The following is a 26,543-nucleotide window of genomic DNA, read 5'->3' on the forward strand; positions in this document are numbered from 1 at the left end:
AGCAAAATTAAATGTGAGACAAATAATACAATCTCCTAAGGAGCTTGGATAAGTTCCTTATAATAAGCTTAAATTTGCAACAAGCTTGTATGCTTACAAAAAGCACATAACTGCATGAAAGACAGAATTTAGTAACATTAAGAAGATTATTCCTCTTTTGCAAGATCATCAAAATATCAAGGCAATTTAAGAAAAGAAAAAACTAGTCATGTCCCACACCAGTGATTGGTAAGTTTAGCTTGAAAATGGAATGTTGGAAAGGGAATTGTGACTTATACAGCAAAAAGACAGTGTGCGTGTGTGTGTGTACGCACACACCCGCGCATATATTAGTTGTACAAGAGGATTTCATTGTGGCATTTCCATATATGCTTATGATGTTCCTTGATTAGGTTCACCTCCTCCATCATTCTTCCTCATCCCTTCCCCCCTTCTTAAAACAATTTCAAGGGGTTTCATTGTTCTGTTTTCATACCAGTATATAAAATACATCAACCATATTTGCCCTTTTTCAAACTTTCTTTTCACCCTTCCCCTTCCCACTCAACTCTGAGCAGGAACTATTTTACATTACTGTCATTTATTTTTTATGTGTATATTAGTGGTTCAAAGGGGCTTCACTATGGTGTTTCACACACATATACTCTATTTTAATCAGATTCACCCCCTCTAGTACTCTTTCTGTAATTCCCCTAAACCCTATTTTTCCACAGCTTTCAGTGTATTTCATTATACCATCTTCATACACTGATGCAACCTACTTCAATATTATTCACTCTGTAACATTCTCTCTTCCACTCAAACAGTTCTCCCAAGTCCCCTCAAATAGTTCTACTAGAGACAGTTTCTACTGAATGTGACAGCAGTGGGGAGCCATGTTGGCTTGCTGGTAACAACCTGCTGTGATGTGGGTTTGAAGAGGCTTAAGTCAGCTGGTGGGTTAACAGCAAGGAGAAAAGTTAGGATGCTCCCTGTGGAGAGGAAAGTAATGACAACCCGCTCAGAAGAAGGATGATAGCAAGTGGGAGGAGGGGACAGACTCAAGTGACATTATGGAAATAGATACTACAGGATTCAGCAACTGATTTGCTATCGAGAAGAGAGAAGGATGAGTCAAGGATGACTCAGATATTTCCAACAGGGGCAGCAGAGGGAAGAGCAACGCCATAACAGGAGCGGGAAAGCAGGAAGGGAAAGACGATGAATTGGTTTGGGACCCACTGACTACAAGACACTGGTGGGGTAGCCAGGAAATAACAGGCTGGCAGTTGAAAATTGAATTCTGGATCCTGGAGAGAGATGAAGCCTAAGGAAGCAGATGTAGTGCTCTGTGTAGCTTTACCAGGTGAGGCTGTGGGAAGAAATCCTCTTAGCAGAGACTTATTTGACTAGGGAGAGTGTTTCTCCGAGAATTGCCTTGGAAATGTGATGTGAGCCAAGCAGTCTGATTGAAAGTGATCTGTCAGCTCCTTGGAAATGATATGCTTCCTGTTTAGTTTTCTTTTGGAGGCAGTCCAGCCTCCCTCTGTTTGAAAATAGAAGTATAATGGAAAGACGACAGGAGCTGGGGAGGAGAGAGGCAGGGTGTACCCCAGACATTTCTTACAGAATTCCTGAGTGGATTCTGTAGATGTAACACTCTAAGACCAGCTGAGTGCCTAAGAGTTGTCTCAAGTCTAATGCTGAGGAGACATACCTTGCCAGATCCCTTAGTCCCACTCCTCTTGAACTCTGTAATATTAATATGAGAAACATTTTGGGTATTTTGTTCTGTCCCATTCATACTTAATTTCCCAAGGTTTGAGTACTGCAGGGAAATTAGTGATCTGTAGACACTTGTACTGAAGAAATAAAAAGGATTAATAGAGAAAAAAAGCTAGATTTAGGGGTACATTAGAAAGCTCATTCCAGAACTGTCATCAGAGATTACACGTAGAGGCAGATGGAAAGGGCAGTCTGCGTGGCCTCAATGGCTGGTCTGGCCTCTCCTGACCTTTAGTTCCCTCTTCTGTTGTGGAGCCTGACTCTGTTCCCTGTCTCCTACACTCCCAGCCCTGGAAAAAGTGGAGACAAGCACCAAGTTTGAGGAGGAGGTCTAGGCTATAGCTCCAATATCCCAAGACACCTAGTTGGTGCAGAGGTGGGTGATGACTTTCCCTACAGCTGTAAGACACTGACTCAAGACAGGTGATACCACTGGCTTATCAGTGTCCACCCCACTATGGTGATATGAATGCATATTGGATCACCTGTCTCCACTGTTTAAAACCCCTAACACCTATCATCGAGACAAGCTTGCTACTATAACCCCCACTCCGTGTTTCCCGCCACCCCACTTACCCCTTTGGGGTTTCTCTCCACCTCTGCACTTTACTGCCATGTTGGCCTCCTTCCTTTTCATCAAGCCCACCCAACTCTTCATAAAGGCAGGCCTCTGGCACCTGCTGTTCTCTCTGCCTAACTTTTCCCCCTTTACTCTACAGGTGTGATTCTTCTTAATCCTTCAGGTGTTAATTCAACTGAACCCCCTTCAGTTTCCTCCATGCTACCCTTCATCACAGCCCCTACTTGTCACTGAAGAGAATCAGGTTTACTTGTTAATTTGCTTGTAATCCCCTCAGCTGTAAGCACCCTAGAGGATGTCTTTGGCCACCACCATGTTCCCAGCACTTGGGACCATGCCTAGCACCTGGCAGTCCTCAATAAACACTGGCTCAAAGAATAAAGAAAGCATCTGATGTTCAGCTCTACCATACCTTTGAAATGAGCAGAGAGGGGAGAAGAGACAGAGGGACGTGAAGGTTTGACCAGTCTCTTCAAGCTGGAGGACAAATGAGGTGAACAGGAACACTAAAGTCTCAGAAGGAGACTCAGGCAGTACAGACAGGTTTCTAGATTTCTCAGTAATTTACTCTGTCCCCACCTCAGACTGGTATAGCCAGTCCTGAAGGACAGAGTGAATGGTGTAAACTTTAAAAGGAAAGAAGAGAAGGCTGCATGTCTGAATAGGAGGGGACAAAGAGAAAAGGGAGCTAGCTAGGACAGAGACACCAAAAGGCTGATGAGGTCCAAGGTCTGTATAGGGGAGGACATCAGAGTGGGCACAGCTCTCAGCCGGATGAAATGAATCATTCACAGAGGGATCCGGGTTATGGATGTAGAAGGAAAAGGGAGAGAAGGTTGTTCCAAGGTTGTTTTCATAATCACACTTCATAGCAATGACGGTCTAGTCTCCTTCCACCTAAGGCAGGCACAGGCACTGCTGCAGGAGCCCCTTCCCTTCATGTTAACCTCTTTTTTGATTTACAGTCACCAATCAGCAATTGCCCAGGGGGACACCTTGACCAACCTCACTGTGACACAATGCAGGGTTCTGAAGAAAGGTGAGTCATGGCGGAAGATGACTGACAATGAGTACAATTCCCACTACTGGAACACATTGAGGAGAACACAAATGACTTTTGGCACAATACCCCCCGAAACCCTGAATGGAGCTGGTCTTCTCACGATCCTTTTTACTTAGAAACCATTGTTGTGAGGACGTGGGGAAGGGGTGGTGCATAAAAGCAATCCATCCACTTGTTTGTTTCAGTCCTACATAACTCCTTAAGCAGAGAGTGGCTAGAGAGCAAGGCCTGAGGGAGAAGTTTCGTTTGTTAGAGATAAACCAGAATAACAATACCTCTCATTCATTTATTAAATGCAGATCTGCATAAGATACGGTTTCTTAAGAAACCCAGCCCCATAAAGATAGGAGAACCATGGAAAGAGGTGACTTATCTTCTTTTTATGAAGTGAGTCATTGTTGTTAACTCCATTTAATAGATGAGGAAATTAAAGCTTATAAAAGAGAAGCACCAGCTCAGTTTCATCTATTCACTGAAACTGAATTGGGGTTTATTATAGAGCCCCATGGCTGGGATCCTGTATGACAGAAAAAGCAAAAGGGGAAAGGGTTCTCCAGGCTGGTAACCAGTCCCCCTTCCTTTGTTCTACCCAGGTTAAGAACACAGTGATGAGACTGAGGGCCCCAGTTGTGACAGTAGATGTGAACTCCTGGGACCACAGGAGGTGACACATGAAACAGAAGACAGTCCATGATTCCTGACCCTGTGGTGAGGAGAGGATAGAAGACCTTTATTTAGAAGCATACAGAGTAGGTGAGAAAGTGGCAGAGCTTCAGCAGTGCTCACACAACCTTTCCATTGAGCATCTGGCAGAGGGCTTGCCTAACTCCTAGCCTGCTCACCCCCTGCATGCCCCAAGGCAGTAATAATATTTTTGTACTGTCTGAGCTTCAGTCACTTGCTCCCAGGAAGAGGTGAACAGCCAATTCATGGCTATGTGTATCTTGAGCAATGCATTCCAGTTAAGAAATCACTGTGGTTTTCAGAGGGAAAGAATGATAGCTAGTTTATGGGAACATCTCATCTTGATTCTCTTACAGAATGATGACCTATGGGAAACAGATGTATTTTTACCTCCTAGGTAAGAATGTCTGCAGTACATTGACAGTGGTTGCCTCTGGAACTGGGGGAGGGGCAGCTTTTCACCTTTTCTTTATACTTTTTTACTGTTCATCTTTTTAAAAATAAGTATGTAGTATTTTAGAGTTAGAAAACTAAATGAAGGTTACCACTTTACCTGTAGGGACTATAGTTTATTAAGAAGGGGTAATTCTTTTTTTTTTTAATCAGTGGCATATTCCCTTCCTTACAACATACATTCCCCTGTGCTCAGAGTATGGGAGAATATTATTCAAGAGAATTTAAGGCATGCACTTGATAAATAAGAGTAATAATATAAGGAAGAAAACATTTATGAAACAAACACTGAAGAACAGGATATAATCATGTATCCTATAAATAAAAATGGTAGAGGCTACCAAGTGAGCAAGAAGACACTGCAAGATTTTTCTGCTATCCTTATATATATTCTAGTCTTTCTGTTTAAAAAAAAAAAAACCTAGGTATGGAGGAAAGACATTCCCTTCATAACCCTGAGACATTCATTCCATTTCTTTACTTTCCACTCATATCTCAATTCACCATACTAAAGTTTGGTTTTGTTTGTTTGCTTTGGAATAGGGTCTCCCTATGTGGCCCAGGCTAGTCTTAAACTCACCGTCCTCCTGCGTCAGCCTCCTGAGTGCTGGAATTACAGCTCTCAGTCTGCACCATCATGCCTAGCCCCACAGTGAAGCTTCTGGTCTCAACAGTCCCCTGACAGATACTGCCTGAGCAACAACTGCTTCCTCCTCGCCCATTCATGAAATGCTATCTCTACACACCCCTTTATTTTTCCTCTGAACCCCTTTGTTTGGTGAGAACCTTCCTCCAAGTTATCATCTTTCTCCTCTGACTGTTCTTTCCTGTTCTTTCTCAGTCACCTTTGCTGGCTCCTTTTTCAACCCTCTGTGTTTTCTTTTAACAACAATTCCTTCTCTACACCATGGTTTACAACCCTGGCTGTATATTAGAACCACCAGGGAAATTTTTAAAAGGGTCTTATTCCCAGGTTCAACGCCAGTCCAAGAAAATCAATCTCTAGCATGTATATTCTTCCATGTTCAATTACAACGTGGTACTGATGATGACCCACAAACTTGAAGCCTAAGCTCTCTCCCTCTTCCAAGTCATTTAAGTACATGAATATTCTACTTGCATATCAACTCTAACACATCCAAATTTCCCTGTTTATATTTCTGGTCTCAAATCAGTAGTATCACTATCTATCTAGTTATATAAACCAAAAAGGCAGTTTTCCCTTTCTTTCAACTTCTCATCCAATTAGGACTTAAACTCCATCCTTTCTCTGTATCATCCCTCATATCTTCTGTCTCTTTTTCCCCCTCAACTCCGCACCCTGCCCCAACTTTTACCATCCTAGTTCAAGCACCTTCTATCTCTTAGTTGTAATACAGTGGGCTCACATGCATGTTCAATGTACATGAATTCAACCATATCCATCTGGCAGGCAGAGAAGAGTATCTTTGTTCATTCCCCCACCCACCCAGCTTCCCAACCATACTCCCCAAACTAGATTTTACCTCACCTGCCCTGGGGAAAGAGGATTTCCTTAAACACGCAAAAAAAAAAACAAGACATTGATTCTGATCCTTTGTGGTTCACGTGGACAGATATTGGAGATTTCTGGGATGGCCCAGTTCATTCTTTATTCTACCTCATTTATAGTTAGTGCTGACTTTAAAGCATAGCTCTCCCTAAGATGGGGTCAGTGGTGTCCCACTCCAAATCTGTCTTTCCCAGTGCAGCCAATGCATTACTAAAATGTATATCTGGCATGCTATCATTCCATCCTAGCCCATCCCATTCCAACTTAAAACTCTGGCATGCCCTCATCCTTAAAGCAGAGTTTCTCAAATTTTAGAGAACTTCATAACTACATGGGACACTTAAACAGCGAATTTTAAAAAGCACATTCCTGGGCTCTGAGATCCTTCGTCAGTAATTCTGGAAAACCACATTCTAATAAGCATGAAGGTCATCCTGCTACAGATGATGCCAGAACCACACTTGGAGAAAACACTGGTCCTCAGGAAAAGATCCAGCTTTCTTAGCATGATGGACAGGAGTTATAATTATTCAGCCTCTGCTGAACTCTTCAGCCTTTTCCTCTCTCTCTTGCCCTCTAGTCACTTTTCTAAACTCATCAAGTTTTGATTCAGAACTACCCTTCCCCCTGCCTCTTCACCTTGAACCATCCCTTTTAGCCACATCCATCAGCAAATACCCGTCATTTATCAGCAAATGCAAAAGTCACTTCTATGAAACCTGGTCTCTTCTTCTCTACCCACAGGCTTGACCACTTGCTTTTCTGGAGTCTCCTCTATACATTGTATGAATTTCTAATTTTTTGAAATTTTAAATGCTCACATGGTCAATGTGTTGATATCCCTCATAAAGCTTAGAGGGTATCTGTTTCTTCATTGAATCCTCTGTACAAAACCTGGCTCAAAGATGTTCTTGAGATGAGCAAGTTAGACACAGCTTGAAGTAGCTTTTGAAGTAGAACAGGATGCATATATATAAAAATGTCATAATGAAGGTTTAGATAATATTAATCCCCCTTTCAAATTGAACCTTATCTAATTTAAATTTCCCCCAAAGAACAATTGTAAAGGTCAAAACTCAATACTTAATAATAACATGCATTAAGCCAGATATAAGAAAGTAGCGAGATTAGGACAACATTAGAACCTCCTTGCCTACAAAAAAGGAAGAGGCCCATACTGCTCACTCTAGTCCCATGCTGCCATCTAGGAAACCAGATATTCTGATTTATCAACAGAAGTTAGATATCCAGCTTCGTGAATTTTCCTAGTGTTAAAACCATCAATTCAAACTGAAACTATAGAAACAAACAAACAAAAATACTTATGAATAAGTTTAACAAAATAGAAGCAAAATATACTTTGGAAAGCTGTGAAATATTGTTTAAAAAATTTGGAGCTAAATAAATGGAAAGGCAGCTCATGTTCATGAATCAGAAGATTTAATATTGTTTGAGTAGTAATGCTCTCAAAACTGATCTACAAATTCAACACAACTATCAAAATTCCAGATGGTTTCTTTGCAGAAATTAACGAACTGATTCTAAAACTCATGTGGAAATTCAAATGATCTAGAATAGACAATATGATCTTGCAAAAGAACAAACTTGGATGACTCACATATCCTAATTTCGAAACTTATTATCCAGCTATACATCAAGATAGTGTGGCCCTGAGGTAAGAGTAGACATACAGACTGATGGAGGATAGTTGAGAGTCCACAAATGAAATTTACTATCAACTTGGAATCAAAATAATCCAATGGGGGAAAGGATAGTCTTTTCAACAGACGGTCCTGGGGCAACTGGAAATCTTTATACAAAAGAATGAAATTGAGTCTCTACCTCATACCATATGCAAAAATAAACTCAGAATGATGGCAAAACCTAAATATAAGAGCTAAAAGTATAAACTCTTAAAAGGAAACAGGCAGAAATCATTAAGACCTTGGCTTAAGCAATGGTTTCTTTTCTTTTTTTTTTAAGCAGTGGTTTCGTAAATATGATGCCAAAACACAGCAACCAAATTAAAAAACAGATAAACTAGACTTCATAAAAATCAAATATATTTTTGATTCAAGGGACACTATCAAGAAAGTGATCAAAGCATATTATATGCATGTATGAAAGTATCACAATGAACCCATCATTTTTGTACAATTAATATGCACCAATAAGGAAGTAAAAAAGACTACCCATAGAATGGGAGAAAATATTTATAAATGATATGGCTAATAAAAGACTTTATACATCTAGGATGTATAAAGAATTCCTACAATTCAATAATAAGAAGATAAATAACACAATTTTAAAATGGACAAAAGATCTGAGTAAATAGTTCTCCAAAGAAGACATACAAATGGCCAAAGAGCCCATGAGAAGATTCAGTATCTTTCTTCATTAGAGAAATGCAAACCAAAGTAACATCCTCCAGAATGGCATACTTTTAAAAGACAAACAAACAAATGGGAGTAAAAAATATGGGTAAAGATGTGGAGAAATTGGTACCATCACTCACTGCCAGTGAGAATGTGAGATGGTGCAACCACTACGGAAGACAGCATCATAGTTCTTCCATAGCATATCATCCCACAATTCTACTGCTAGAGACTGACCCAGGAAAACTGAAAATATGTCCACACAAAAACTTGTACTAAATGTTCATAGCAGCATTATTCATAATAGCTAAAATCAGAGACAACCCAAAAATGTCCATCAACTGATGAATAGAAAAATAAAAAGTAGTACTTATGCAATGGAATAGTATTTGGCAATAAAAAAGGGATGGAGTGCTGATATATGCTACAACATAAGTGAATTTTGAAAATACTAGCTTGAGTAAAAGAAGGCAGTCACAAAAGACCACACAATGTATGATTTTATTTATATGAAACATCCAGAACAGACATATCTGGAAGGCTAGAAAATAGGGTTGAGGGAGTTGGGTAGAATGAGATATGACTGGTAAAGGCTACAGGACTTCCTTTGGAGTTGAGAAAGATGTTGTAAAATTGTGATGGTTCCACAACTCTGTGAATATACTTTAAAAAAAATTCAGTTTTATACTTTAAATTTGTGGATTGTACAACATGTGAATTACATCTCAACAAAGCAATTACCAAAAAGGGACAATTAAGAGGCCAAAGAAGCAATATCTGCTGGCAGAATTGAGCCTTGATGTAAATTGTTCAGGAACTATGTATGAATGGATAACTCATAAATAAATGATCAGGACATCAGAAATTATTACAGTTTGAAATCTCCAGTGCCCTAGGGGTTCACTGTTCTTCCTTTGGGGTACCAGAGCATCTTGGTCACACCTCCAGGCTGCAATGAGGCAGGGGTGCTACAATTTATCTGTTTCAATGTCTGTGTCCCCCCGCTGGACTATGGGCTTCCCAAGGACAAGGAGTGAATCTTAGTCATCATTATCCCAGCACTTCTTACAGAGCAATAAATGATTTATTGGAATGAATTTGCCAAGAAATGATGTTCAGGAAGTCTCAAAATAGCTGCATCCTAACTGGACCATCTGTAGTGGGTTCCTTCTTAAAGGAGAACATTGCTAGTCAAAGTAATCCTGAGGCTAAGCTGGCCAAATCTTCCTTCCTGCCAGGTTTGATATGGAATGTGGATCTTATGAGAAAGGAATGGAAAATCCTTCCCCATTTGGTACAACACTAATCAAAGGAAAACCTGGGCAGGTGGACAATTAGAGTGGGGGACCCTCGGCTGGAATGGGAAGCTAGTTTTGAAGTTGCTCAGTGAGTCAGAAAGATGGGCCACTCAGAACACACCCCTGAGGAAGAGGCACAGTGGTCTTGGCCGACAGTGACTTCTCTTAGGAGTGGTCTAACAGCATCCAAGAGCACAGAGCTACTAGCACCTTCCCTCTCCACCATTCCCTGTCCTCTTAAATTTTTTTGCCTGCAGACCCCAATTGCTGAAAATATTATATATTTGCTTGCTGGTGATCTCCCTCAGCAGAAGGCTAGTAGCAAAATCTGCTCTGTCCCCAACACCTAGAATACCACATGGCACACAGAAGCCCCTCAAAATCTATTTTGGCTGATTGAATTGAACATATTTTTAAAAATCCAAATATCAGCTGAAAGTTCCTCCTTCTACTCCAGGTTCAAAGCCTAAAAATCTGAATTTGTTCACAAAACTGGGGACTTGGCCTCTTCAACCCTCTAAGTCCTTCGTACTTAAAAGGATGGAACTTTCTAAAAGTCACACGTTCTGTTTGTTCTTCCAAAAAGGAGATCTCCCCGTCGGGGCTCCTGCCCAAGCCAGGCTGTGAAGAGGGCAAAGCCTGTCAATCTGGGTCCAGGCCTCACCCCCCACAGCCTTTCCCTGCTAAGGAGACCCTCCTTCGCCTCCCCAAGCAGATGTAGACAGCCACATCATCTCCATTCTGATTCCATTCCTAGTCCTCCTAAAGGAAGCAGAACCTACCTAAAACATAACTTCCTAGGGAGTTTTAGAATTCAGTGAGGGAAGTTTTAAGTTGACTCAGAAGAAAAGATTCTCTTTAACAAAGAGAAACAGGATCCTGCAAATAAAGTGTCGTCTGTGCCAGCAACCCAGGTACTCAATAAAAATCTCAGTCTGGTTGGCACTTTGGTGACCCTCTAATGCACTGAGAAATGGGCTGCCTATGATTGTCCATAGAGACCTTTTAATTCATCTGAAAAACAAGTGCTCGTCATCTGTAGGCAAGGAAGGTATGCCAGGCATCTGCACCCCGTGAGGCAACTATGCAGCACCTCATTCCAACCGTCCTACTCCCATTGAAAACCTCACACACACAGGGAGTGGGGGAACTGAAAGAGATGTTGGCTCTGCCTACAGACCTGGGCACAGGCGAAGTCACTCATCTTAAGGTCATCCCTGGGCAAAAGCCACACTGAGAGCAAGTGGAGGGATCTCACCTCCCAGGTGTCTGAAGCTGCAAATGGCTCTTTTCTGCCTGTGGGCCCAGTCAGCACCTTCATCCCATATGATTACATGCTTTCACGCCAACGGAGATGTACACTTCATCTAGTCTCGTGAGTGTTGTCTCCCTTGGTTCTCACAATGAAATGGGTCAGGTCCTGAAGAGGCGGTGATCCCCTTTTACAGATGGAAAAACTTATTCTCAAGGTTTTGTGTTCTGCTCAAGAGCCACAGGGCTGGTTAATGCACAAGAACTCAGATCTTTTCAAGTTTAAAGATAATCTATTCCATGTCACCTCCCTGCCCTGAAGATTATCCTCCAGAGAAGACTCCAAGTTCTGTATCTATGAAAAATACAAGGGACTCAGACAGACAAACAGTGCACATTTTTGCAAATCTAGACCTAAAAAAGATGATAATAATATGACATGAGTATGAAAAGGGAGACTGGTTTTTTGGATGGGATCAGTGGATGTGAAGAGGGAGAAAGAAGAGAGTGATGGGGGTAGATGTACATTATATACATGTGTGTGAAAACAGCACAATGAAACCCACCCAAAGCTGCAAAAGGGGAAGAGGCCGGGTGCTTAAGAAAGAGTAATTCAGATGGGAAGAATCTGATCAAAGCACATCATATGCATGTTGTAAATATCACAATGAAATGCCTTCATATAATTAATTTATGCTAGTAAAAACCTTTTAAGTACAAAAGAGTACACACTGATGTTCCCCACTGATACAACCTCCAGAGTATTTCATCCATCCATGAGGCATCTGCTGACAGTAATTCTTCCAAGGTACCTGGGCAGGTAGGAAAAGTTTCCCCATGATGCACACCCTCCTGAAGTACGCCATGCTTACAATACATATGGCCCAGGGAGAGATTTAAAACAAAAATGAATTTAGGAACCTGAAAACTTCTGGATTAAAGATACTGCATTTTGTCTCTCCTCCACCTACCTATCAAAATCCTCATGACAGATAATAGGTAGATAGATGACAGATAGATAGATAGATAGATAGATAGGTGATAGATAGATAGATGATAGATACATAGATAGATGATAGATAGATAGATAGATGATAGGTAGATAGATAGATGATAGATAGAGGATAGATAGATAGATAAATGATAGATAGATAGATAGATAGATAGATAGATAGATAGATAGATAGATAGATAAATGATAGACAGAAAGATAGATACCATGAAGAGAAAGGTAAGGACAGGCATCCCCTGAAGTTAACAAATGTTTTTGTAATAATATTTATTATAACTTCAGTTATAATAACTTTGAGTCACTTGACATGACTTAAGGAAAGATTGCTGCTGGGGTTGTGGCTCAAGTTACCTACCTAGCAAGTGCAAGGCCCTGAGTTCAAAGCCCAGTACTGCCAAAAATAAGAAAGAAAATTTGCTACAGCCACCATTTGTGTGATTTGAATATGTCAAAAGTTCATGTGTTGGGAACAATCTCCAAATTCATAAGCCAATGGTATTTGGAGGTAGGGCCTTAATAATAATAATTTGTATTGGATGACATCATGAGGGTGGGGCCTCCATGATGTCATTAGTGGCTTTATGATAAGAGAACAGAGACCCAAACTAGCATGATGTCCTTCGCCATGTTAGAATGTAACAAGCAGGCCCAACCAACTGATGAGCAGATGCTGGTACTGGGCTCTTGGATTTCCCAGCCTCTAGAACCATAAACCAACTAAAATTCTATTCTTTATAAACTCCCCAGTCTCTGTTATTCAGTTATAGTAACAGAAAATGCACATCTAAGAAATATTGCTCCACATCATATTAAATCACCCTTTGTGTTCCAAGAAAGTAGGAATGGCATCATACAAAGATGAATTCTCCCTGACCAAAATATTCTCAGATCACTCTTTGCAGAAACTCCCTGGGGCCTTTATCTCATATTCAGTTTAATGTTATTATTGAGGTTCAAAAGTTGCTACTAATAGCTTTAACCTAAGTCTTTGTGGGAGAAGCAATTGTTGGCACTATGGCAAGCCTCCTAAACAACTGTGAAGAGGTTTTTATCACTGCAGAGGCCTAAGCCTAGGAGGCCAAGAATGCTACTCTCTGTTGTTCTTAGGGAAAGTCTCCAACCTGGTGAGACTGGATCCTCCTAATGAAAATGAGGATGGAAATACTGGTTTGAAAAAGCTTGTCCTACCCAAATTAAGTTGCTTTTATGAAAGCAATTGACTATGCTGTCCTGATGGACCCAGGGAAATCCCAAGCTGTGTTAAAGCATTAATGGGAACAACTGAATAACTAATCCCAGCAGCCACTAAACCAGGGGCTGATGGTTTAAAAAGCAAGTTTTTCTTAATCCCTGGAATCCTCTTGTTCCTTTGGACACTTTCTCTTTTTTTTTTTTTCCATTTTTCTATTTCCCCCACTCCTTTCTTTTGTATATGTGGGTGTCATCAGGACCAATCCACTTCCCTGCTCATAATAGGACTGTCTTTGATATTGGATTGGACACTTCATTTGGCCAATGATATCACGAGGGAAGAACTTGTTTTACTTCTTTTCCTTGAACTTGGGACCTGCTCTCGGCCCAGGTGTCTAAGAAAGACTAACACAGACCAGAATCCCCAGTCAATTCTCTATGGACACATGATATAAGCAAGAAATATTGAAATTCTGAGATGTTAACACAAGATGACCAGGCCTATCCTGCCTGATATGGTAACAAAAAATGGAGAAGGAACACAGCAGAAAGCCTAGGAAGCTGGGCTTTGAGAATCAGACAGGCCTGAGTTTGAATCTCAGTTTTGCATCTACTAGCTGTGAATTCTTGAGCAAATAATTCTCAAAGTCTCCATGTCCTTGTTTATAAAATAAAGACAATAATTTATGTGTTTGATATGGTTATTGTGTGACAAGGACTTAAAAAATGCTGTAGTTGAAAAGCACTGACTCATGATTTGGGCCCAGGAATTAACTGAAAGCAGGATAAAAAGTAGGGATCCCAGACTCCATTTTGTATCTGTGTCCTTTGCTGTGAACCATTCTCTCCTGTAGTCAATTTGTAGCCATCTGGGAATCTAGGAAGGACTGGACAGGAGACAAAGACTACCAGCCAAGTGGCAATGACTCACTATAACAAGATCCTGCCTGACTAGTACTGGGACAATGAGCTATCAGTCACCAAAGCACAGGAGCACACCTATGACTGTGTCTATTTAAGAACTACACATGCCCCTTCCTCTGCCCCAAATTCTTTCTCTTATGTAAACCTAAAGCAAACGTCTGTATGAGGAAGATGGCACATCTGCACATATGCACAGCTGCTATGCATAAACTTCCTGTCTCTGCCCTTCACCATTACTTGTCTTTTGTATTTGGCATGTTGGGACAAGTGGCTGGACATGACCTATGAAACCCAGCAGTTTGTGCTTGGGGCCTAAAATATTCTGTACCAATTGTGAGGATCCAATAAGGTCATAGATGTGTGGTGCTAAACAGCAATGGACCCATAGAAAGGACTCAGCAAATGCTAGTTAGTAGACAGGGATGACAGTGTTGTTCTTTCTAATCACCTTCCATTCCCCCTGCCTTGGTTTGGGGAGCTGATGAATAAGTCTCACTAATGGGAGAGGGACCTCAGTCAGAAGCTCTCTTCAGAGAAGTGGGATCACAGAGGGAAGAAAGGGACTGACTGTAGGAGTGTGTAACACGGTCCAGTCAGTCACCCTCAGGGAGTCAGGAAAGATTCGTCAGAGGAAGAAAGGCTAGGGTGAGCCCTGAAGGCAAGAAAGGAGAGGTCGCAAGAGGAATTCCCAGGCAATGGGCACAGCATCCACAAGAACAGAAGAGGGACCTTCAAAATTCCCCAAAACTTCAATATGTCCAAGGTCCCTCAAAGATGGCTGGAGTATTAGCAGTGGTTACCTTCATGATAACTGACTAGGCCACTGTCTACTGACCGGGCAGAAGCCAAAGGTCAGTTACCCTCACCTTCTTAGAATTCCAGTGTGTGAAACATAGTAGGTTCAGAATTAATGTTTGCTGAATGTCCAAGTCTTATAACCAAATTTTAGGCAACTCCAACTTAAATGGAATGCCTATTTCTCCTCATTCTCCCATGAGTTTCTAAACTATATTTCCTTCCAGCCCACTTCTCAGACCCAAATAAATAAAAGCTAAAAATATAGCCCAGGTCATGAATCATAAATGAGATAGAAAAGCAGTGACTCACAGAAGTTAATCTGCTTCCCAAGAGAGTCTTGCTGGATGTCCTTTGCTCTAAAAGGTTAGGCAAAAAGCCAGAGATATTGCTGCACAAATAGCCAAGGCAATTCTCAGGTCTGCCATTGGAAGCCCATCTGGTATTCTATGGCTCCCAGACAGAGATTGCCAAGGGGCAGCAGCTTTGTGCATCCCATCACAGAGCACAGAGAGATGCGCCCAGATGGATATGCTAATAAGGGACTTGCTCAAGAAAATGGAGTAAGGTCCCAGCCACTATCTCAATGGCCTAAAGTGTCCACCACCTTGTTGGCAATGGCATTAGGTATGGTTTCCACTGTAGCCAAGGCAACATCATAACTTAGTGAATCACTCCCACAGTTTAATGAGTGACCTACCAATTATATTTTGTTTCCTTGTCTAATTAAGTTGAGGATGTAATCTAACCTAATAGTGACAGTGTGTGTGTATGTGGTCTCTCCTGACAACCCATAATCTACTTAAAAATGGAACATTTTTTATTTGTTCATAGTCTTACTTCTCAATTCTGAGTACCTCAAAAATTAAATAATTATACCCTACATTTTTAAATCACACAAAATTGATTCAGTGTTGGGTACCTAGGACCTAGGGTTAATTGAATTAAACCCTACTGTAGGAACTTTGTACCATCACAAATAAGAGCATCTACAAGTATTTCTATAAGGGATACAAACAACAGCAGCTCCAACAAACTCTCTTCCCCACCCAGAAATGTCTGTACCCCTCCCCCTTCAGAAACTCTAATACCCTTCAATTTTTTGCTCTTGCCCCTACCTATTAAGCCCTGTTTCAGCAAATAATTTGAAATCTTGGCTAGCAGCATATATAACTAAATTACTATTTTTAAATGTGGCTCCCACTGAGTAAAGCTTTACTGGAAGAGGCCAATTTGAAAAAGTCAAACTATTTGTCATTGTTGCCATGTTTAATCTAACATGATATTCACAGTAGCAGCAGCAGTGTGATGGTGGCTTCAGTCTTCCCAGCATTCTAGGATTTCACTAGCGTGTGGTCACATCTGGCTGCCATCATGGCCAAAGAACCTCATTCACACTGTCTTTCCTCCAAGTCTCGGCACTCAAGACCTCCATGAATGGCCAATGTTCACTATGCTGAAACTATGACTCACATTAGTCCATCTCCCACGCAGTGATTAACTGTTGAATGATGTCCTGGTTTTCAGCTTTTACAACAGAAAAGAAATAGCCAACAATATGCCTTTGCAAAATTGCACCCCAAATGCTAATCATCTGCCATTGCATTTCTTTTTTAAACAAAACACAAGTAGCAGCACTATTCCTAATAGCCATGTTATACAATCAGCCTAGTTGCTCATTAACTGATGAATGAATAAAGAAAATGTGGTATGTCCATGATGGAGTATTACTCAGCAATAAAGAAGAATAAAGTTATATCCTTTTCAGGAAAATGGATGAGTCTTGAGGTCATCATATTAAGCTAAATAAGCCAGATTGAGAAAGACAAATATTATATGTTCTTGCTCATATGCAAAATCTAGACCAAAAAAAATGACATGAGTGTAAATCAGAGACTGTTTGGGGAGAGGAACCAGAAAGAGGGGGAGGGAAGAAGCAGAGAGTGATGGGGCAGCAATTATGAAAGTACTTCACATGCATGGATAAAAATAAAATAAAGAAACCCACTAAAAATTGGTTTAAAGGGGGAGAAGGGACAAGAAAGAGCAACAGAAGGGGTGAGTTTGGTCAAAGTACTTTACATGCATGTATAGGAATATCAGAATCCCCTTTGTATGCTCTTGATATGGCTAAAAGAATTCTAGAGCTTGACTATTAGAGATTATCCATTCCAACTCTTCTATATTTCATAGAAGAAAAAGTTTAGTGATCTCTCTAAGCATTTAAAGAGCAGGATGAGATGAGTCCACCACAGACAAAAAACAAAAGCAGAAATGTACAAGGATGGCCAGAAGAATGTTAGATGGCAGAAGTCAAGGGCACAGAACTTCATGGAGGAAGGGGGGAGCTTCATTCAGGTCAGCAAAGAAGGCCAGTAGGCTAAGAAGCTGGAATATGTCCACTGGCATTTGGCAGTTTTGGCTCTAACCGTTGGCTTTAATGCAGTAGTATCACTGGAGAGGTAAAAGTAGAAACAGACACCAGGAGACTCAGATGTGATGGAGAGGTGAGAAAGGGAGTCAGTGAGTTTACTGCTTTTGTTTTATTTTTGAGTAATTAATATTTTAACAAAAGAGGAAAGATAAGCTAAGGAGAAGAGTGATTTTAAGGAGGGAATCAATTTGAGCACACTTGTGTGCTGGAGAGGTTGGTAATAACAGAAGAGAGGGGAGAGAGTGGTGAGTTCACAGCCCTGAGGGAGGCAAGAGAGGAAATAGCTATGAAATGGGTAAGGTCTGCTTGAAATAAATTATTTTAATAATGAGTTAGATTCTCCTGAGCGTCCCAAGCAAGTAGCTTTCAAAGTGGGAAGTAGCCTTTGCCTTTCTCATATAGCTGCATACCTTTGGGGAATCTTAAATATTCTCGTAAATAATCAGGACTGACCCTAAATGGGTGTAAGAAGAACTGCTGTTATGGTGGCCAGCATCTGACCTCAGACTTCAGCAACCACAGTGTGGTGAAAGGGTCAGTGTAATCAGAGATATATACAGGTGACCTAATAATCAGTATTATTTTTAAAACAAAACTTGATTTATAAAACCTTTGTGTTAGAGGAAATTATTTGTCCCAACACCCTTATTTTTGAAGCATGATAAGTGACTTGAACAAGGTCACCCAGCTACAAAGCTACAAGCATAGAAATTTGCCAAGCTGCTCACTCCATCACAGACATAAAGTTCCCAGCAAATTCTAACAGAATTGTGATTCAAACACCAATCATGCCCTTATAGTACTTAAACAGGCACCCTTAGATTGCAGTACAAGATCTTAAATTCAATTCGTTCATTTTATGGCTTGTAGTCTTTAAAAAAAAAACATTTTATCTGAGAAAAAAGAAAGGGTGCAAGGAAGATCTGTATTTCCTTTGAAAGTCCATTAGTGTGAGATAGAATATTAGTCCCATTGGTTATGATATTAAGTAATAACTTTGTAGAAGGATATATGGCTTCATGTGAATGATCAAAAACATAAGAATGCTCAAGAAAGATTCCAGGGGAGAGAGGTCAGGCAGTTACAGATAATAATGAGGAATCTATTTCAAATTTGACATTCTCTTGGATGTTAGGCACCTACACCAGCCACCAGCTACCCTCCAAACCTCTAGTCATTGTCCAGAAATACCCCTGACCAATGGCCTTCATGAATACAACAGTGGGAACCAAGAATGCTGGCTCTAAGTACCTGAGAAGGTCTGTTCAGAGCATCATTTCCTGTAAGTCTTCTGAAATCACACATCTTCCAGAAAGTTCTCTGATCCTCCCACTGAAGAACTGAGATGGACAATTCAACCATTACAAAAATCATCCTTTTCAACAGTCTTTTCTGTGTGTTTGATAAGATCATGCAAATCCACTCTTAGCAAATACAATATGATATTACTAACTGTAGTCCTCATCCTGCAAGATAGATCTCTAAACTTATTCATCCTACTTAACTGCAAGTTTGTGCCCCCTGTCTTTTACCTTCCATGTATTAAACTTCGTGTGTGTGTGTGTGTGTGTGTTTGTTGCTGGGGTCAAACCCACACTTCCCCAGCCCTATATTTCTTTTTATAGATGTCACATATAAGTGAGATCATACACTATTTTTCGGTCTGTATCTGGCTTATTTCACTTAGTATAATGTCCTCTAGCTTCATCTATGTTGTCACAAATGGCATGAGCTCCTCTTTTAAGGCTGAATAATATCCCATCATGTTTATAGACATTCATCCATCTGTAGATACCTCAGTTTTTTCCATATCTTAGTTACTGTGAATAATGCTACAATGAATGTGGAGATACAGGTATCTCTAAGAGGTACTGATTTCATTTTCTTTGGGTAGAAACCCAATAGAAGTTTACTGAAGAACCACTATAGTGTTTTCCATAATGGTTGTGCTAAATTACATTCCCACCAACAGGATACAAGGGTTCACTTTTTTTTCAAACTCTTGCCAACACAAGCTATCTCTCATTTTTTAATAACAACCATTCTAAGAGATGTAATATCATCTCATTATGGTTTTCATTTGCATTTCCTTGATTATTAGTGATGCTGGTTTCGCTATACCCTTCAGTCAGTTATATGTCTTCTTTGGAAAAATGTCTATTCCGCATTCTCAATCATCTAATCCTAAAGACTTTGAAATGGCCTAGGGCTGTGCCCTTGTAAAGCTCTTGGTTCTGAGTATGACTCTGTGTGACGTCCATCTTAAACCACGAGCTCTAAGGAGCCCAAGGCAGAGACTCTGGGTTTCCTACCTGTATTTTCCCCTACTCCTTTCCCCACTTCCTTATTGTGAACACACCCAGGGTACCCAGTTTGGGACACAGGTGTGTGCAATGCACCCAGCTGTTGGTTGAGATGGGCTCTCTCAAACTATTTCCATGGGTTTACCTTGAATCATGGTCCTTCTGATCTCAGCCTCTCAAATAGCTAGGATTACAAGCAAAAGCCACCAGAGCTTGGCAATAAGAAGCCTTTTTACTTGTACTTTGTAGAGGCAGTCAAGAGTTCAGGGATCCTTTGTAGCTCCCTTCCTACCAAAAGACAGATCAATGAAGAGCCTTCTACTAGAGTTACTTCAACAGCTCTTAAATAGACACGCCTATGTGCCAACAAAAGCAACACTTTTATCCCAATTCACTGTATTGCATAAAATAAAGCATTTTTATGATACTACCCTAACAGAAATCTTAGACCGACAACTCCAAGTCTAAGCACAGCAGAGAATACAAGTAAGCACCCAAAGACATTTAGAAATATTATGAAGTCACCCAGGTGTGGTAGCATATGCCTGTAATCCTAGTTACTTGGGAAGCATAAATAGGAGCATCATGGCCCGAGGCCAGCCTGGGCAAAAAGTGCAAGACTGTATCTAAAAAATAACTAAAGCAGAAAAGGACTTGGGACATGGCTCAAGTGGTAGAGCACCTGCCTTAGTACAAGGTCCTGAGTTCAAACTCCAGTACTGCCAAAAAAAAAAAATAGGCTATGAAATCAATGCTAAAGCTTCTTTCTGCTTATGATTCCCCCTAGGCGAGCACCTCAGAGCTCACTTCCTCTTTCTGTGGTGCTGTGGTTTGAAACCAGCTAGAGCCTGGTGCATGCTAGGCAAGTGTTCTACCATTGGCCTCCCTACCCTCCATTTACTCTGGATTTAGCTAACAGTTGTGACATGCCCTCTCTAGAGCTCAAAAGCACAGATCAAAAGGCTGAGTCCTCTTAGAGATAGACTCACTGCCAAAACCAAAAGGTGACAGCTGACTACATAGAAGAAATCTGAAAAATTGTAAAAACATACACACATAAACTCCAAAAAAACTCAGTCCTTTGGGAGATCAGAGTTCAGGACAACTAACCCATAACCTTCCATTCACCTGTGGTGCAGACACATCAGGTCCCAGTGCAGCTTCATGACTGTCAGAAGGAAGCCTCTACTTCCACCAGATGAGAAAATGCTGAATCCCAATCAGGTATAGACCTAAGCAAGCTGAAAAAGCTAGACATGAAATGTCCATTGCAGTGTTATTAATTATAGCCAAAAAGTAGAACTAACCTGGTCCATCAATTGAAGAATGGATAAACAAAATATGGTATATGCATACAACACAGCAAGATAAAGAAATGGAGTCCTAATACATACGGCCAGAAGAATGAACCTTGAAAGCAAAAAGTACTGAACACAAAGGACTACACATTATACAATTCTACCTACATGGAATGAGTAGAAGAGGCAAATCCACAAAAACAGAAAGTGGATTAGCAGCCAGCAGAGACTAAAAGTGGGGAAGGGGGTGGGAGTGACTGCTAATAGACACAGGGTTTCTTTTCAGAGTAAAGAAAATGTTCTAAAAATAGATGGTGGTAAGTTTCACAATTCTGTGCTGAGTTGTATACTTAAAGGATAAATTGCACTGTGGGTGAATTTTATCTTGATAAAACTTATGAAAATATAAACCATAGATCTAGATAAAATATGGTGTTTGCCTCTCAAATTCGTTCAATCAGTATCATAAAGGGAAAGAAGCATTTTATCTTCCTCACACAGAGGTTTCCATATAATATGGTTTAAGTTTTTAAGTGTCTCCTTCTAAAGGGAGAAGCATCAGTTACCTGAAAAATTCATCAATGACCTGGTGATGTCAATCAAATGGCTTTTGCTGTCAGGACTCCTGCCATGGAACACTGACTGCATTTATAGGCATCATTTTCAGAAGAAACAGCCCCATTAGAACTCAAACGGTTGGTTGATGACTCATGGTTTCTACTCTTTCCCTTTCTGAGAGTTGTTCAGTGCATGTAGGAAGCACAACCTCACTAGGTGAGCCACCTCGAACCTTTCTGGAAATTGTCAGGGTATAACTCATAAATAAATATATTACACATGAGGATATACATCCTGCTTCCTGGAGGCGTCCAGGATCAATACTCACTCCCTGTCAGGGACTAACGGCCTCCCAGAGCAATACCCACTTCTTACCTCATCCTTCCCTTCCTTCCCCTCCCACCTGCATCCTCCCTTCTCTCCTCCTCTTCCTTTTTCTTTTCATAGGTGATAGCCTACATAGGAAATCTGGTTCTTTCATTTTCTGAAGGAAGATTTGTAAATCCATCACCACTTCCAGGCCAGAATCTTTCATTTGTTTCACGTTAAGATTTTTGCTGCATGGCTCTTTCCTTTCTCTTCACTTAGCATCTTTTTTTTTTTTTTCCTCACTAGGCAATACATTTGGAACATTCCCTCCCTAAAACAATCCTATCATTGAACCAGGCATTTGGCATTTGTAGTACAAGTCTTTATTTTCCCAGAATGTTGCAATTTGTTGGTGGTTGTCAAAAAAGATAAAGAATTTTAAATTTGGTGTCAAATAAAGGTTTCTTTGTTTTTACGTGAACAGCATATAGCTATTTCAGATGAGTAAGCTTTCTCTGTTTTGTTTTGTTGGTGGTACTGGGGTTTGAACGAAGGATCTCACATTTGCTAAGCAGGTGCTCTATCACTTGAGTCACATCTCTAGCCCCTTTTTTGCTTTAGTTATTTTTCAGGTAGGATCTCGTGTTTTTGCCCCAGGCCTGCTTGGACAGTGATCCTCCCACTTATGCCTCCTGTGTAGCTGGGATGACAGGCATAAGTCACTGCACCTGACTAGGTTAACCTCTGTAGTGGAAGGGATTGAGAAGAGATACTTCTTGTAATTTAAGTTCTGAGAGTCAAGCATTACATAGACAGGTATGTGGCAGGTCCCATGAGCTATCCATGGTCGATATGAAGAAGGAGCTTGGGAAATGGAGGTGCAATTAGTTAATCTGAGAAGTTTTAGGCATGTATTCCCAATATTCAGTACTTCCAAGATGTTTTATTTTATCTTCAGGGAACCAGATCTTCAGGTATGATGGTACACATGTGTAATCCCAGCTGCTCAGGAAGCAGAAATGGGAGGATTACAGTTCAAATCCATCCTGAGCAAAAAGTTAGTGAGATCCTATCTCAACAAAAAAGCCAGGTGTGGTGCTTCCTTCCTGTAATCCCAGGCACATGGGAGCATAGGTAGGAGGATCAGAGTCCAAGGCCAGCCCTGGGTAAAAGCATGAGACACTGTCTGAAAAATAAACTAATGCAAAAAAAGGACTACAGGCATGGCTCACATGGTAGAACACCTGCCTGGCAAGCACAAGGCTCTGAGTTCAAACTCCAGTACTGCCAAAAAAAACAACAAAAAAATACAAGTGAGAGAACAAACTCTTACACCAGGAACCTGGAGATCTTTGAGTCCCTAGAAGGGTTGCACAAGTAAGAACTAAAACATACCCATTTTTTTGGGTAAAGAATCTTGGGTTTTGGCAAACACACACACAAAACCAAAGGTTTTTGCTAGAGTGTGTTTCTAATAAATGTTTTCACACCTGAGAAAGATACATACTTTCTCCAAGTGATAAGCAAAAACTGTGGAGAGCAAATTCCTCCCTCCTTTGAAGCAAATTTTATCCGAATATGTTTCTTGTTTACAAAATACTATTGAATGCAAGGGTATCCCCAAAGACATCGCAATTAAGAAAAACAAAACCAAGGCAAACAAACAGCTTGCAGCTGGTAAAACTGTCAAGAGCGGAGTGAACGAAGCTTCTGGCTTTCTTTTACAAAGGGAGAAACTCTTGATGAGTTGCTAAATTTAAACTTCTATCCCCAGAGAAGCATTTCTGCTTGCCGATTCAGTTTCATCTCCTGAATACACAATCTTGGATGGGATTCTGACGGGCAGTCAGGATTTGTACTCCTTGCTGTGTTTTTGTTTGCTACGTTGCCTTGAGATACGTAAATATCATTTTCCCTGAGCAGAAACCGTTTTGAGAGTAAGTATGACTATAGTCACTAGACGCTGGCCTTTAGTCATGGGCCAAGATGTTGTTAGGCTTTAGGAAAAGCATCTAATGTAAAAGGCATTCTTTGATTACAACTATGTAACCAAGTGTTATGGGATGGCAAAAAATTGTGAGATGCACTGTGAGGAGTACCAGAAAACTGTGTTGCTGAACTGTTCACACAATACTACAGTGAAATCCTTTTCTCAGAGCTTCATTTGACCAACTCGTGACAGCCAGCAGGCCACCAGTGTGCCCACGAATACCGTGACAAATTGAATTGTGGGCTCATCAGGAATCCATCTGTGCGTGCATCACATCTGTATATGGCAGTCACCACTGCTATTTAAACCACATAATTGAAGTAGATATTAAGATATTAAACACACTGAGAAAATGAGTGTGCATTTTTTAGAAAGGTAGTCATTCTATGAAATAAGTCAAAAGCTTTGGGAAGGTTTTATGAAGTCAAGCTACTTTTAATTATATTTAAGCAGGGCACTGGTGGCTCTTGCCTGTAATCCTAGCTACTTGGAAAGCTGAGATTGGCAGGATTGTGGTTACAGGCCAGCCTGAACAAAAAGTTAACAGGACCCCATATCAACCAATATCTGGACACAGTGGCGTATGCCTGTTTGCCCAGCTACACAGAAGGCTGGGATGGGGAAGATCATGGTTCCAAGCCATCCTGGGCAAAAAAAAAAAAAAAAATAGTTTGTGAGACCCCATCTCAACAGAAAAAAGCTGGGAGTGGTGGCATGTACATGTCATCCCAACAATTGTGGGAAGTCTAAAATTGAGGTCCAGGCTGGCCTGGGGAAAAAGCAAGACCCTATCTCCAAAATAACCAGAGCAAAAAGGGCTGGGAGATGTGGCTCAAGTGGTTGAGCTCCTGCCCAGCAAGCACAAAGCCTTTAGTTCAAATCCCAGTACTACCAAAACATAATAATAATAATAATAATAATATTTAAGTTAGAGGTAGATAAGACTACTCTAAAACAACAATGTAAAAAATGAAGCTGGTTCTGTCCTTAGATTACTTTGAAGGAGCTTATCCCACTTTAAAAAAATGGAAAGGAGGACTGTAAATGAGCACTGTGGGAGGAATTTATGCATGAACAATGGGAAAGGATATGAATCATTGTATATAAAATTCAGATAAAGGGCCTTGACCTGACAGCACAAAAGCACATTTATATAAGTTTAACTTGTGTCAAAATTACATGTAATGCTTTCATTTTCTTCTACAATACCAAGTCTCATAATACAAGAGAAGAGGCCTCTGTTACACAATCTTAAACATGCCATCTCTACCACTCTCAAATACCTACCTTACTGGGACAGTGGTCACATAAAGCTGCCCAGTCACTTGGCTTGCTCTACATGGTACACAGCAGGCAAAATGTCCTCCTACCTCTACCTGCCGCTGGTCTCGTCCTTCTCATCTGGATGTCTGCGCCACCCTCAGTTTAATTTGTTAGGAGTGCAACCTCTCACAGCCCCTCTCAACACTGCTCCTTCTTCTCCTGGTGTCCCCTTGGTTTCATGGCATCTCCCTTTCCTACTCCTCCCTAGGTCAGTCCCCTTTCTCCCTTTGCCTTCCTCATAAAATTATTCTTCTATAATATTTTTACCAGTGTTTCTTTACTTCATTCCCTCCATCAAGACCCTAATACAGACACTTCTTACCTTGAAGTCTCCTTTGAGGACTTCCCTACCTCCAGTCATTTCCTTCCCTAGTGCAAATGACTCTTGTGCCTCTGCTCAGATATCTAAACTCCTTAGCCTGGTATTTGAGACATGCTATAATCTGGTTCCAATCTCAAAATTATTGTCCAACCAGCCTCTACTCTAGGCAAATGAAAATTGGTCTTCTCTCTTATATATGACCTATTTTCCCTTATCCGTGTCCCATCCATCCAGAAAACCCTTTATTTATACATTCACTGTGGTTTGCATGCAGTGTGTGGAAATTGAACTCATCCCCTGCTCCCAACCTTTCTTACCTCCTTGCTTCCCTATCTATCCAATCTTTAGGACATCTCAAAATCCCCAGGATGCCTTCCCTGGGGAAGTCATCTTTATCTCTCAGCACTTTCTATACTCATGTACCTATTTTCTATGGGTATATATCTTGCTCTCCCTTCTCTTATGTTTCAAATGAAAACTATAACAGTAAAGTTTCCTAATGTGTGTTTCACCCAGCACTAGTTCTATAGGAAGCTGATCATGTCTGGAAATGTCACATACTACAGTTCCCCACCTAAGACATTGGAATGAAGATAGAGGAAAATGGGCGTGTGGGAGATAGTCAAAAAGATGAAATAATTAGGACTTGATGGTGCAAGGCTATGTGGGGTTAGACAGAGTGAAGGGTTTAGAATGAGTCTAGCATTTCTGACTTGGATAACTTGGAGGTGCCATTTGCTGAGTGAGTGAGTGACAGGAAACAAGGAAGCATGGGTCATCCAAGGTGTGTTTTGTTTGTGATGGTTGAATTTCCATCTTCAAAGTGAATATGGGAAAGGAGAAGGGAAGTAGAAGACAGAAGGCCAAACCTTCTGGTTCTTTCTTAGTTCTCATCATCCTTGACTCCCTCATGATTTCAGACACTGTTCTGACATTTTTGACCTTCCTTTTTCTCTCCCTAGATGATCCTCTTCTCTCTCCTGCTCCTCATGCTAGTCCCTCAGTCACTGATGTCTCTTTCTCCTCCTCCTCTATAAAATACCTAAATCCTTCCTTTGGCAACTTTGTCCTTTTCACAGGCCTCT

General features: G+C 40.8%; 1 protein-coding gene across 2 annotated transcripts in view; it reads right to left on the reverse strand.

Annotated features, from left to right (window-relative positions):
• Shc4 (SHC adaptor protein 4) overlaps positions 1 to 26,543 on the reverse strand; it is a 123,944-nt gene that overhangs the window by 85,629 nt on the left and 11,772 nt on the right. The gene's annotated exons all lie outside the window — the stretch shown is intronic.

Source organism: Castor canadensis, chromosome 2 (assembly GCF_047511655.1).
Source record: "Castor canadensis chromosome 2, mCasCan1.hap1v2, whole genome shotgun sequence".
NCBI classification, from domain to species: Eukaryota; Metazoa; Chordata; class Mammalia; order Rodentia; family Castoridae; genus Castor; species Castor canadensis.